This window comes from Staurois parvus, unplaced genomic scaffold (genome assembly GCF_062004578.1).
Source record: "Staurois parvus isolate SC_StPar_1 unplaced genomic scaffold, SC_StPar_1.0 ptg000468l, whole genome shotgun sequence".
Classification (NCBI taxonomy): domain Eukaryota; kingdom Metazoa; phylum Chordata; class Amphibia; order Anura; family Ranidae; genus Staurois; species Staurois parvus.
The window spans coordinates 5,761,223-5,776,893 of NW_028318264.1; the positions used below are offsets into that span (position 1 = coordinate 5,761,223).

The 15,671-nt window shown below is 40.2% G+C and overlaps 1 protein-coding gene across 2 annotated transcripts in view; it reads left to right on the forward strand.

Annotated features, from left to right (window-relative positions):
* EPB41L4B (erythrocyte membrane protein band 4.1 like 4B) overlaps window positions 1-15,671 on the forward strand; it is a 566,800-nt gene that overhangs the window by 423,789 nt on the left and 127,340 nt on the right. The gene's annotated exons all lie outside the window — the stretch shown is intronic.

The following is a 15,671-nucleotide window of genomic DNA, read 5'->3' on the forward strand; positions in this document are numbered from 1 at the left end:
ATCAAAAGTTCATCTCAATACTTTGTTATATATCCTTTGTTGGCAATGACAGAGGTCAAACGTTTCCTGTAATCTTCACAAGGTTGGCACACACTGTTGCTGGTATGTTGGCCCATTCCTCCATGCAGATCTCTTCTAGAGCAGTGATGTCGCTGGGCAACACAGACTTTCAACTCCCTCCAAAGGTTTTCTATGGGGTTGAGATCTGGAGACTGGCAAGGCCACTCCAGGACCTTGAAATGCTTCTTAGGAAGCCACTCCTTTGTTGCCTGGGCGGTACGTTTGGGATCATTGTCATGTTGGAAGACCCATCCACATTTCATCTTCAATGCCCTTGCTGATGGAAGGAGGTTTTCACTCAAAATCTCACAATACATGGCCCCATTCATTCTGTCCTGTACATGGATCAGTCGTCCTGGTCCCTTTGCGGAGAAACAGCCCCAAAGCATGATGTTGCCACCCCCATGCTTCACAGTAGGTATGGTGTTCTTTGGATGCAACTCGGCATTCCCTCTCCTCCAAACACGACGAGTTGTGTTTTTACCAAACAGTTGTATTTTGGTTTCATCTGACCATATGACATTCTCCCAATCCTCTTCTGGATCATCCAAATGCTCTCTAGCAAACTTCAGATGGGCCCGGACATGTACTGGCTTAAGCAGGGGGACACATCTGGCACTGCAGGATCTGAGTCCCTGGCGGCGTAGTGTGTTACTGATGGTAGCCTTTGTTACATTGGTCCCAGCTCTCTGCAGGTCATTCACTAGGTCCCCCTGTGTAGTCCTGGGATTTTTGCTCACCGTTCTTGTGATCATTTTGACCCCATGGGGTCTTGCGTGGAGCCCCAGATCAAGGGAGATTATCAGTGGTCTTGTATGTCTTCCATTTTCTAATTATTGCTCCCACAGTTGATTTGTTCTCACCAAGCTGCTTGCCTATTGCAGATTCAGTCTTCCCAGCCTGGTGCAGGTCTACAATTTTGTTTCTGGTGTCCTTCGACAGCTCTGTGGTCTTCACCATAGTGGAGTTTGGAGTGTGACTGTTTGAGGTTGTGGACAGGTGTCTTTTATACTGATAACAAGTTCAAACAGGTGCCATTGATACAGGTAACGAGTGCAGGCCAGAGGAGCCTCTTAAAGAAGAAGGTACAGGTCTGTGAGAGCCAGAAATCTTGCTTGTTTGTAGGGGACCAAATACTTATTTTCCACCATAATTTGCAAATAAATTCTTTCCAAATCAGCCAATGTGATTGTCTGGATTTTTTTTCCCATTATGTCTCTCATAGTTGAGGTCTACCTATGATGCCAATTACAGGCCTCTCTCATCTTTTTAAGTGGGAGAACTTGCACAATTGGTGGCTGACTAAATACTTTTTTGCCCCACTGTAGTTGTGCTCAAAGGTTTGCATACCCTGGCAGAAATCATGAAGTTTTGGCATTGATATTGAAAATATGACTGATCATGTAAAAAAAAAAAACTGTCTTTTATTTAAGGATAGTGATCAATGAAGCCATTTGTTATCAGATAATTGTTTGGTTCCTTTTTAGATCCTAATGATAACAGAAATCACCCAAATGGCCATGATCAAAAGTTTACATACCCTGGAATGTTTGGCCTTGGTAAAGACACACAAGGTGACACACACAGGTTAAAATTGCAATTAAAGTTAAATGTCCCACATCTGTGGCTTTTTAAATTGAAATTAGTGTCAGTATATAAATAGTCAATGAGTTTGTTAGCTCTCACATGGATGCATTGAGCATGCTAGATACCAAACCATGGGGAGCAGAAAAGAACTGTCAAAAGACCTGCACAACAAAATAATGGTACTTTATAAAGATGGACATGGATATAAAAAGATATCCAAAGTCTTGAATATGTCAGTCAGTACCATTTAGTCATGTATTAGAAAGTGATAAATTTGGGGATCTCTTGATACCAAGCCAAGATCCGGTAGATCAAGAAAGATTGCAGCAACAACTGCCAGAAGAGTTGTACAGAATACAAAAAAAAAACCCACAGGTAACCTCAGGAGAAATACAGGCTTCTCTGGAAAATGACACTGTGGTTGTTTCAAGGAGCATAATATGACAATACTTGAACAAACATTAGCTGCATGGTTGAGTTGGCAGAAAGAAGCCTTTACTGCATCAGTGCCACAAAAAAGCTTGGTTACAATATGCTCAAACAAGACCTTGACACACCTCACAGCTTCTGGCACACTGTAATCTGAAGTGAGGAGACCAAAATAGAGCTTATGGTCACAACCAGGGGCAAACTGACCATTTGGAAACTCTGGCACTGCCCGAGGGCCCGGGGTCAGTAGGGGGCCCCATGAGATGCCCCTGGTACCTTTTTCATAGGCTTTTTTGAGTTTGGGCAAGGACACAGGGGCCCCATGATCCCCTATTGCCCGGGGGCCCCATGAGTTGTCAGTCCGCCCCTGGTCACAACCATCAGCGCTATGTTTGGAAAGGGGTCAACAAGGCCTATAGTGACAAGAATACCATCCCCACTGTGAAGCATGATGGAGGCTCACTGATGTTTTGGAGGGGTGTGAGCTCTAAAGGCACAGAGAATCTTGTGAAAATTAATGGCAAGATGAATGCAGCATGTTATCAGAAAATACTGGCAGACAATTTGCATTCTTCAGCATGAAAGCTGCACATGGGAAGCTTTTGGACATTGCAGCACAACAATGACCCTAAGCACAAAGCCAAGTTGACCCTCCAGTGGTTACAGCAGAAAAAGATGAAGGTTCTGGAGTGGCCATCACAGTCTCCTGACCTTAATATCAAGCCACTATGGGGAAATCTCAAACTTGCGGTTCATGCAAGATGACCAAAGACTTTGAATGACCTTGAGGCATTTTGCCAAGAGGAATGGGCAGCTATGCCACCTGCAAGAATTTGGAGCCTCAAACAACTATTACAAAAGATTGCTAGCTGTCATTGATGCTAATGGAGGCAATACACAGTATTAAGAACCAAGGGTATGCAGACGTTTGAACAGGGGTCATTTAATTAGTTTACTTTTGCCATGTTTTGTTTTATGATTGTGCTTTTCTGTTATGACCTACAGTTGAATATGAATCCCATAAGAAATAAAAGAAAGGTGTTCTGCCTGCTCACTCATGGTTTCTTTAAAAATGGTACATACTGTATACAGGTATTACCGATTCTCCAAGGGTATGCAAACTTTTGAGCACAACTGTATCTGACTATTCCCCTTTAATAATATCTTTGGTTATAAACCTAACTATAAAGAAAATATATATAATAGCGCCTATGGAGAATTGAAAATTATATATAAATCACTTGTGATGTACCAGCTGCAAAAAATCACCATAAGTAAATAAAGTGTAACAATTATTACAATAAATATTTTGCGCTAGTAAATATATCCGTAAGACAAAAAACAAAAATATATATATGTGAATAATAATAAAAAAAGAAAAAAGTTCAAATAATAAGTCCACAATTTAAAATATAAATGACACAAAAAATGTGCAAAAAAAATGTCTAAATGTGACAAACCACCACCAAAAAACTAAATAAACTCACCAGAGCTAAAAACAAATATTGCTCTGGGAATGATGATATGATGGCAAGTCATCCGTAGGTATATCTTCAGGAAATGAAATTCTGCAGAACACCGATCCACATAGACCAATATCAAAAATAGAAAAAAACTTTTCAAATTATCAAGGAAATCCACTTCTCCAGAAAAGCCACCTTTAATCGTATCCAAGGAAGAAGATGCCAGGCACTCGAAAGAAACAAGAGAACTTCATGGTGCAGTATTATTAAAAACCAAATTCCTTTATTAGGTACTCATTGCACTTAACTCAGGAGGTGTCCCAGCCGACACCAGCGTCAACAGCATAACAGCAATCACAGAAAACGAACCCAGCTACTCAGCACATACGCAGTAGCTCGTAGACAAACGTAATGACGTCACATCGATCAAGCTCCGCCCAGTTCATGAATAAGTTAGGTTCATGACAGCAAATTTTGCATAGCAGGAGCAATGATCTTTATTTCTCCTGCAAAGCAAAGTGTAAAAAAAAAAAAAAAAAAGAAATCCCTAATCACCCCCCACAGAAGCACAATGTTACTATGGTACTATTAAAAAAAAATGTTTTTAAAAAAATACCATATTGAGAATTTTTTTCTTTAAAGGTTTTTTTTTTTTAATTTTAACTACTTGCCGACTGCTTACCCGCATTTTGCGGGCGAACAGTGGCTCTGGGCAAAGTGATGAAATCTTAAGTCTCTTCCTATTTTTGGGTGTGAACACGCCTGTGCCGCCCACTGCCCCCCCGGTCGGTCCAGGGAGGGAAGATCACATTTGTTGTCGCATGCTTTTGGAAAACGAAGAAAAATTTATTATTTCTTTTCTTTTTTACTTTTTCAAATCCCTGTGACTAAAATGATCTGTAAAATACTCACCATGCCCCTTGTGAAATTCCTTGGGGTGTCTACTTTCCAAAAAATGGGTCATTTGGGGGAGGTGTTTGTACTATCCTGGCATTTTAGAGCCTCCGAAACTGTGATAGGTAGTGAGGAAGTGACATGAGGATCTATGCCCTTTGAAAGCCTGGAGGTGGTCATTGGATTTTAGGGGCCTGTATGTAGCTAGGCTGCCAAAATGTCTCTCACATGTAGTATCCCCATACTCGGAAGAAGTAGAAGAATGTGTTTTGGGGTGTTACTCTACATATACCCATGGCATGCATGAGCAATATATCATTTAAGTGACAACTTTGTGTAAAAAAAAACAAATTGTCATTTTTGAAAAATTTGTGGAAAAAAATAAACTGTTCCGTGGACTCAATATGCCTCTCTGCAAAATCCTTGGGGTGTCTACTTTCCAAAAAGGGGTCATTTGGGGGGGGGTGGGATGTTGTACTGCGCTGGCATTTTAGCACCTCAAGAAATGTGATAGGCAGTCAGAAAGTAAAAGCTGTGGAAATTTCAAAATATATACCATAGTTTGTAGACGCTATAACTTTCACACAAACCAATTAATATACATGTACTGGGATTTTTTTTTTTTTACCAAAGACATGTAGCAGAATACATTTTTGCCTAAATTTATGACTAACTTTGAGTTTATTGGATATTGTTTTAACCAAAAGTTAAAAAAATCGTGTTTTTTCAAAATTGTCGGTCTTTTTTTGTTTATACACACATAATCCACCATCCCAGATATACGGTATACCAAAAATACTATACTACCCTGTATTCATCCAAAACAAATTACATGGAACAGGATCTAGGTGTGTTCTTGGCTCGTACCACACTCCTGCATCTATCACTACAGGAACAAAACTTGCTTGGTTCACCTATTATTCTTGAGGTGTTGGTGCTTGCTCTTTGATCTCTAATAAATCCTCTGGCAGTGATGGAATGCCAGGTAAAATGTACAACAAACACCAAATCCAATAATTCTCCATTTTGCAATGGATACAGATACTCGTCTTTCTTCTATGCAGGAAGCTATAATTATAATAATCCATACTTTGAGACAAATCCCTCTCCTTCCAGATTCCTACAGTTTAAAATCCCTCCTTACCACAAATACAAAGATGTTTGTCAAGGTTATGGCTACCCACCTGGCCAAGGTTATATCTACATTGATATGGTACACCCTAACTAATCAGGATTTATTCCTGAATGATCAGGTGCCACAAACCTATGAAGGCTCTTAAACCTGAAAAACTCTACATTTCTCAAACAAAGCCATATAATCATTAGGTTCTGTGAAAGCATTTAATAGCATTGAATTAAACTACCTGTGGAGGATATTGGGATTAATTAGCTTGGGAAATAATTTATAAGTATGATTTAATTACTATATGACTTGCCTTATATATATATATATATATATATATATATATATATAAATAAATAAAATTTGCTCCTTATCTGTTCCCTTTTTGTTGTTCTGGGGTACAAGGCAGGGCTACACCTTATCCCTCTTATTTTTGCCCTTGTCCTCAAACCCATGGCTGCTATCATTAGAAGAAACCCTGCTATTGGAGACTTTAGGAGAGGAGACCTGAAAGATAAACACACCCTCTATGCAGATGACATGCTACTTTTTCTGAAGGATACACAGAAATCCTCGGAACTCTACTTGCCAGGATACAAGAGTTCTAGGAGTTCAGAAGAAACTGGGACAAGTTAACACTTATGTCACTGGTTCCAAATATCTCTTGGTCCCTTTAGCTTCACAAATTAAATCTGTGGATACCTTTATATATCTTGCAGTTATAATCTCCAAACATCGTTCAACATACATAGACCTAAACCTAATGCCCCTGCCTCACCAAATGTAAAGAAAATAGCATGTCCAGGAGCAAATTACCAATATCCAAAATGCAAACAGTGAACTTTATGAAAGTGAGATGTTATCTGAAAAACTAAATCTTATAGCATTCAAAAGAAGATGGAGGCCTAGTAGCCTCTAACCCAGGGGTGGGCAAACTTTTTGACTTGAGGGCCGCAATGGGTTCATATATTGGACCCGGGGGCCGGACCAAGAGTAGATGAATGAGGTGTATGTGTCATCCATAGTAAGTATAGTAATATTCCCCCATAGTAAGCATAGTAATTCATCCCCCATATAGTAATTCATCCCCCATATAGTAATTCATCCCCCATAGTAATTCATCCCCCATATAGTAATTCATCCCCCATAGTAATTCATCCCCCATAGTAATTCATCCCCCTTATAGTAATTCATCCCCCATATAGTAATTCACCCCCCATATAGTAATTCATCCCCCCTATAGTAATTCATCCCCCCTATAGTAATTCATCCCCCATATAGTAATTAATTCCCCATATTAATTCATCCCCCATATTAAGTCCCCCCTGTGTCAATTCACTTACCTTTGCTCCGCGCGTTCCTCTCGCCGTGTTCCCGCGCCGTTCTGGTGTAGCATGAAAATCTGTCTCCTATGAGGATCTGTCCCCCTCGACGTATCTGCGCATGTGCCAGTTTCAGGCATTAGCAGCCGATCGGCGATCTCCGGCACATGCGCAGAAACGTCGAGGGGGACAGATCTTCATAGGAGACAGATTTTCATGCTACACCGGTCTTCAGGGCGGACTGTGAGAGGAGCCTAGCGGGAGCCTAGCTCCGCCGGCCGGATTAAAAGGTCCGCCGGGCCGTATACGGCCCGCGGGCCGTAGTTTGCCCATTGCTGCTCTAACCTAAGGCTCAAACGTTCGAGTCCTAAGCTCTTAGCCAGGCCTTAAGAGTTACTCACCACCAATTGCCCCACCCAACCCCTACTCTGCCCCACTCCTAATTCTGCCCCTAAACACACCCTTCTAAATTATCTCATGAAATTACACTGTTAAATGTTCCCCACATTGCTTCAGGGTCCCCAGTGTCCCCCCACATCACAACAGGGTGCCCAATGTTCCACCACATTACATAAGGACCTCTAATGTCCCCCTAAACACTCCATCATACTTAGACCATGCACCGCATGTACATACAGACACATGTGTACACACACACACACACACAGACAGACACATGTACACAGTCCTATAAAAAGTTGCAGTATGTTACCGGGTACTGAACACTAGGGGGAGGCTGAGAGCACAGCACACACTCCCCCTTCCTTTGCTCTCACTTTGCTCAGCGTATTGAGCAGTCTGAAAGAGCTCCCAGTGTGAGTGACGGAGCCGTCTCTGTGCCCTGAGCCTGCTCAGCAAGGCGGCCCTGGGGGACACACTCACCTCCACCTTATTTCTACTCGCCGAATGTGAGCAGGCGAGTGGAAATTTTGAGGCTTGCACTAACTCATACTTATGCTTTTGAGCAGCTCAATTGCAACATACGTCTAGATGGGAAAAACTACAGATTGAGGACCCAATCCAGACACTTAGTTTAACTCACTTTCATATTCTCCTGATATACTCTTTATAAGTTGGACTTGTTGGGAAATCTCCTCATGCCCCTTTACTTACTATGCAGCAAAAGATATAGGGAATTGTGAAAAAATGCTGGCCCAACAAATTCACTCCTCTTTGGAGCAACTATAATTTGGTAGAGCTTCTCAAATTGGAAGGTTCTGACTTTTGAAGGGTGAGATTGCACCTCAAATATATGACAATTACTGTATGTACTTAAACCATTTTCTCAACTCTAGTCTAAATTTTCTCTGTTTCTCTGCCTAAGAAACATGTCTTTTCTGCTCAACATACATTTCCCATTTTTAAAGCCACATTCACCCCCCCCCCCCGCTAGTTACTCCCATTGCAATTGTGTCCTCCAATGTGGGTGTCTGATCTCCACAATATCCAACACTATACGAACATCTAAAACACTTACACATCACTAATTAACAGTGTGAAAAGTTTCTCTCCCTCTGCCCAATTGTCCCACCAGATGCATGAAATTCATATGAAGTCATGTTGTCCTAAATTCAATAGGTAATGGAGAGGCATTATAGCAACCTTTATTAAAGTCTATGTGAAACCCTCAAACTGTGCCTTTTGAGTCTTCTAAAACATGAGCCTGCTGTCAATGGTTGTGAGCCATTTCCTAAATATTCTGTGCTAAAAATATATAAAGGAAAATCCTACTTAATAATAACAGATATCTTGCAGATAATAGAATTTTTTTTCTGCACCATTTACAAGGTCTTTTTTGGAAACTTTAGTATAAGGCCCAAGGAGTAAGTAGATCAATGGCCTCACCTGATTTCATATAGGGTTTCCTGTACTGGTTTATTAATCAGTGACTTCTTGGCATTCATAGGGACTTGGAAATATAACTCATCCTTTTCATTGACAGATCTTTATTTGGTGTATGCTCATGCTTAGCTGTTAGATTCTTTTAAGCTTTTTAGCTCTAATCAGTTTTTTATTTTTCTTCTAGACAGCCTTTTTCTTAGCATCAAAAGATTGATGTGCCACATCGTTCATCAAAAACATATGTTAGATGCTTATTTCAGTTTATTCAATTTCTTTCAACAACATTTTCCTTTGAAGTTTACTTTTTTTCTACAAAGTGAACCTTACCTCCTTATTGTTAGGTATGAGAAAATATAAAAAAGGCATTTTTTTGTAACAAGTAATGCAAGATCACACTATTGTAAGACAGTAAAAAGAAGTGTAGAAATTGTTTGAAATCATGTTCTTTTAAGTTGAACTCTGATAGAAGTAAAGGATTACCATTTAATCCAGGTATGCATTCGTTTAAGAGGTAACAAATCCTTACATATACCAAGTCAAGTGACTAACCTTAGGTGATACACAGAAATGAAACAAATACGCCTACATATGTTGTACCTGTTTATCTATAGCTTCTCTTCTTTACATCTGTTTAAAGTCCAGAATTTACACAGCTTTTCTGAACTTCCACAGGGAGGGGGCGGGGATCTGACATCATGCACTGCACAGCTCAGAGAGGAGAGATGAGTATAATCTGAAAAAAAGCCTTCTCTTTAGCACTTTGGCTCTTAGAGTCAGCACTCCTGATCCTGGTGGTTGCTTCTCTGGATTCTGCATTTTCTTTTTGGTGTGTATACATGTGTTTTCATATGACATTTCTGTAGTACACTGCACAGCAAGACACAGACTGGGAAAGGTGGAAGTCCTCCAGTAATGCAAAATCATGTTCCATACACCTCCAGGAATATCACCCTTATCGCACACCTTTGTGTCAGGATTAAAATAACATGCAGTACTTTGCCCATCAAACCTTCAGTTATATCACTTACAAGTAGATTAAATAGAACAGAACATGGTACACAGCCTTGTGGTACATCACCAGTGACTGGAATCTGTTCCAAAGTAACCCCACTCTCATATCTATGTTTTAGCCAACTGCATATCCACTGAGGCATCCAAGGATTAGGTCCTAGCTTGTACAACATTTTATGGAATCATTATGTGGATCCAATCCAAATGCATTGCTAAAATCAGAAGAGGCTATGTCTACCGCACCACCCTGGTCTAAAACATTTGTGATAAAGTAAACAAAATATAATCAGGTTAGTCTGACATGATCTGCCCTTAGTAAATCCATGCTGTTTTGGGTCCAGCAAGTTGTGTGTTCTTAAATGATCATTAAACCTTCTTTTAAGAGTGATTCCACTAGTTTTTCTACTACAGATATTAAAATCATTGGCCTGTAGTTGCCAGCTTTTTCTTCGCAACCCTTTTTGTGCATAAGTACAACAATAGCTGATCAGCAGTCAAGGGGAACATTCCTGTTAGAAGAGATTGATTAAAAAGATCAGTTAATGGTTCAACAACTATACCTCAACATTTTTTAGAACTCTTGGATGAATAGCTTCAGGACCCAAACATTCATTAAGCTTTAAGTGAGCTAGTCCATCTGCTATCACTGCCCCTAGAAACCATTAAAAAGGAACCATCAACACCAATATGATCCTCCAGCTTTTTTGTTAGTGTCAATCATTTCTGATAAGATTGAACAAAAGTAAGTGTTTAAGTGGTTTGCAATATCCAGGACTCCCTCCTAATAAATATTGTGCCAAGTTTTTTTTTTAATGTTTGTGATCCCATAGTATATTTTCTTCCTGTCACTGATATACCTTAAACAGGTTTTGTCTCCTTTCTTCACGAATTTAGCTATTTGCTCATCTTTTTATCATATAGCAGCACTGATAAAACTGGAAAGTACTGTAATTTGCACTTTTAAGCTGTACATCACTTTACTTATTACATAGCTATCAATCTTCTGCTTTAAAAGTAACCAGTCTACACACAATATCAATTTTAAAAAGTGGTTGACCTCTACTTGCTTGTGAATTTTCTGAAACTGTAGGCACACTCCAAACCATTGTCAAAGTTCTAGTGTTCATACACTAAAGCAGGGTACACACAGACTGACAATTGTCTGGTTCAACAGGAACAGGCCGACTTTAGGTCAGTGTGTACCACTGCCTGTTCAACAAAAGCCTGTCTAAAGACTAGCTTTTGTTGAAAAAGTCATGCTAGAAAACCAGCATTTAATCAGTGCTTTCAGCCCACTGATCAAGTGCTGGTCAGTTTATTCTGATGGGGAAGATCCTCCACTGTCAGAATACAATACAGGATGAGACCCTTCTTCCCTCAGCCAGAACACTGAAGATGGGTCGAGGATGGGTCTTCCAGCATGACAGTGACCCAAAAGATACCGCCAAGGCAACAAAGGAGTGTCTCAAGAAGAAGCACATTACGTTCATGGCGTGGCATAGCCAGTCTCCAGACCTTAATCCTATAGAAAATGTATGGAGGGAGCTGAAACTTCAAGTTGCCAAGCGACAGCTAAGAAACCTTAAGGATTTAGAGAAGATCTGTAAAGAAGAGTGAACCAAAATCCCTCCTGAGATGTGTGCAAACCTGGTAATCAACTACAAGAAACATCTTACCTCTGTGCTTGCCAACAAGAATTTCTAAACCACGTACTAAGTCATGTACTAAGTCATGTTTTGCTTGGGGTTCAAATACCTAGTTTAGTCACTGAACTGCAACTCAATTTATAACATTTGCATCGTGTTTTTTCTGGATTTTTGGTTGATATTCTGTCTCTATCATTCAAAATACACCTATGATAAAAATTATAGACCCTTAATTTCTTTGGAAGTGGACAAACTTACAAAATCTGTAGGGGATCAAATAATTATTTTCCCAACTATAGCTCAGCAGGAGAAATCCCAGCATCACACATTTTTTGTGTTGATGCAGGATTCTGTCAGGTTTTTTTTTTTATGTTCAACCTACTGGTTAAATGAAAGAAAAAGGGAACATGTATAACCTGGTTAAGCTGCTATGATTGGTAACCTTCTTGAGAGCATGTGTATTTCGGTGTCTGCAAGGTAGAACAGCCCTCGTGGATTCACAACAGCAATAGTAAATCAGTCACAACGCCTCCAGCATTTCTCTGCCCCTGCTTGAAAGTATAGTTTGAAAACTCCAGTTCAGTTCTTGCATGTTGAAGTCACCCATAAATAAAAGCTCTATGTTCATTGTCAGTTGAATTGTCTTGTCAGTCAACAGGTTATCAATAATCCTTAGACTGTCCTGGGGGCTGTATACTACACCAATTCTAAGGGAAGATCCCACTCTGTTTTGAAGGCAGACCCAGAGGGTTTCAAGTATTCAAAGTGATAATAAATGCTGTTTTTTTTTTAAAGAGCAAACATGTTATACTCATCTGCTCTCTGTGCAGTTGTTTGGCACAGAGCACAGCCAATCCTCCTCTTCCCAGGTCCCCTTCTGGCTTCTCCCCCCGGAGCAGTGCCCCTAGAGAAAGCCACTTACTCTAGGGCACTGGTGCGTGCTTACTCCCAAGCCCCAATCTTTACGTCCCTTAGACATAGCAGAGCGCAACTCTGCCCCGCCTACCGCTCCCTCCTCAATGGCTTCTGCTGCTGTGTCTCAGCCAATGAGGGAGAGACTGAGGAGAGCCAGGGCTCCCATGCACATCACTGCACCGAGATCAGGCTCTTCTGCACACTGAAGGTTTTTAGACCCTTTAGCCTTTAGAACTACTTTAACTTGTTTTCTGCAAAAGATTAGTTTTATGCTATTTTTAACTCCGCCTCATATCTTTCCTATTATCTTTCTTGCATAGTGTTCTATAAAGATGGATTTATCAATTAGCCATCCTTGAAGTATTACATATCTGCCTTCTGGGTTAGATTTGCTCTAAATTGCCTAAAGTAGAATTAATTTGTAAGATTAAAGTAAAAATATAGGCAAAATCTTTTTTAAATTTTTGATAGAACAAGCTAGGGTTATAACCCCTGTCAGATTTTTTTTTTCATCATCTGTGCCCCTATGCGAAGATTTCCCTTCACTTCCTGTCCCATAGCCAAACAGAAAGTAGGAGGAAATCCTCATAAAATTAAGGGAATTCCTTGAGGCCCCCAGGTCACCAGAATTAGTGTCCCCATTGGAAGATTTCCCCTCTATTACTTTTATGGGGACAACTCAAAATTTGGATTTTTCATTTACTTCCACTTTTAGTGATAATGGTAAACAGGACAAATAGAGAAAGTGAATCTCCCTATCAGGGACACAGACAGCAATGAAAACTGACAGGGGTTCTAATCCCTCTCCACTCCTTCCAAAATAAAAAATGTTGTCTTTAGTTTTATACTTTAAGGATTCTGTATTATTTTGGTTGTATTTAGTCCATATAGAATTATCAGTCATATTTTTTAAATATTTGTGTGCCTTTTTGCACTTACTTGTGAAAATGATACAGCAGAGCTGAGTTTACACTACTGGAGCTTGTAGGCATAAAGCCTTTGACACCTAAGAAACATCCATATACTGGTACCAGTTCTTTCACACAATCTATGTTCTTAAGTTCTTAAACTCAAGGTGCTGCATGCAGGCAAACCCATTCAAGTCTAATAGGATGCAGAAAGGACACAGCCACTCATCCTGGGACATGGATGAGGGTAAGCGGGCCTGAATACAGTGTGCCTATGCAGTTGCTGTGGCTTAGTAGACTTGAATGGGCCTTGAGTCCAGAGAAGCTGAAAAAAAAATGCCTGTTCATGGTATATGGGCCCCAGTGTCTGTGTGAATAGGGGCCTAAGCATTCAAAGGTAAATGGACTCTTGATGCTGGTCTCTTGTCATGCAGCTTTAATTTTGTCCGATGGTGAAGTCCTACATTTTATATATATATATACACATACATACATACATACATACATACATACATACAGACAAAAGAGGTGAGTTACTCCTTTATATCTTAGTCCATATCCAACAACAGGGAGATTAATAAATAGAATAAGGATACATACTCAAAATGAAAGTCTTTACTTTAAAGAAGCATCTTCATACAAGTTACAACCCATATGACATATAGCAACTGCACAGTTTCAAGCATCCCTATTCTTCATCAAGCTGTAGGCCTACAGCTTGATGAAGAGCAGAGATTCTTGAAACTGTGCAGTCGCTATGGGGTTTATTTACTAAAGCTGGTTCGCTCAGAATCTCGTGCACTTCTGCATGGAAACCAAATAGCTTCCAGATTTTATTGCTAAAGCTTAATTGAACAAGCTGAGGTTAGAAGCTGATAGGCTACCATGCATAGGTGCACCAGATTCTGAGTGAACCAGCTTTAGTAAATAAACCCCTATATGTCATATGGATTGAAACTTGTATGAAGATGCTTCTTTGACTATTCCATTTGGTGTGTGTGTCCGTGTCCAAAATAACATAACGTTGGATGACTTTGTTAACTTAAGTAATGGCCAAGTTGCTACTAAATAAACAGGCTCATAGTGGAAAAGTAAAAACTGCTCTGGTCTGTAAAGAATTAAGTGGTTAACCAGCAAAGCCTAAAAAAATCCTACTTTTACCCCAGTAGTGGTGTTTAGTGAAAAATATTAACCCTCTCTTTAGCAATGGGATGAACCACCTCTAGACTTCCTAGTTATGATTGTCCGGTACAGGGGTGGACTGACAACACATGGGGCCCCCAAGCAATAGGGGATCATGGGGCCCCCGTGTCCTTGCCCAAACTCAAAAAAGCCTATGAAAAAGGTACCAGGGGCATCTCATGGGGCCCCCTCCTGACCCCGGGCCCTCGGGCAGTGCCTGAGTTTCCAAATGGTCAGTCCGCCCCTGGTCCGGTATGTTTTTCTCCCTGGGTTTTTTGTGTTTCAAGTGACATTTTGCCAAACAAAGCCAGTCAGGAATATACAGTAGGTCTACACTGATATACAGTATGTGCCAAGCACAATATAGTCTTACCTTTTCTGGTGCATGTTACCTTTAAATTCCATTTACTCTACCCTTAGGTGTGCACTTTAAATGAAGCAGTCTTCTTCGGGTTTTGAGTTTATTGCATTTTCAAAGCATAACGGCTGATGTTTACCTTGAATAGCAGACTATATAATTGACAGCTACAGGAATTAAATTGCAGAGAAAACTCCCAGATTCCCAGCTCGGATTCACCTAGGTGTTTGTCTCATTATTTTTGGAAACTTTCAGCTGACATCTGCAATAAACCAGATTTGTTTTATAAATTGAACCTTGAATAGATGTGACAGTCTGGTTATATAAAAGTTAGAAAACACAAAGGGCCAACCATTAGGTGATTGAGTGAAAAGATGTGACAATATAAGGACGGTCATTTTGCAGTGTATGCATTTCTTCTATATGCGTCCAATTTAAAGTGGATGTTATATTTCAAAGTGTTACTAAACCCATGACCCTGCTTTCACTATATCTAGTCTTCCACAGTACACAGAACATAGAAGTGAAATTATTTTAGTAAATATAAACTGCTAAATACCTTTTCTCATCAGCAGTTAGAGCAGTCTTGTGACTTCTATCAGTGCCCAGCCGAGCACATGTTAAAGCATGTAGGAGGAGTTTTCATTTTGCTCTAGGACAGTGGTTCTCAACCTTCCTAATGCCGTGACCCTTTAATACAGTTCCTCATGTTGTGGTGACCCCTAATCATAAAATTATTTACCCAGTAATTATAATTCATGAGTGTCGTTTTACCTCCAATACTGCTGCTTTCAACACAGCAGCTGCTTTCTACACAGTAGCTGCTCTTTACACATCGGAAATATGTGTTTTCTGATGGTCTTAGGGGACCCTTGTGAAAGGGTCGTTTGACCCCCAAAGGGGTCGCGACCCACAGGTTGAGAACCACTGC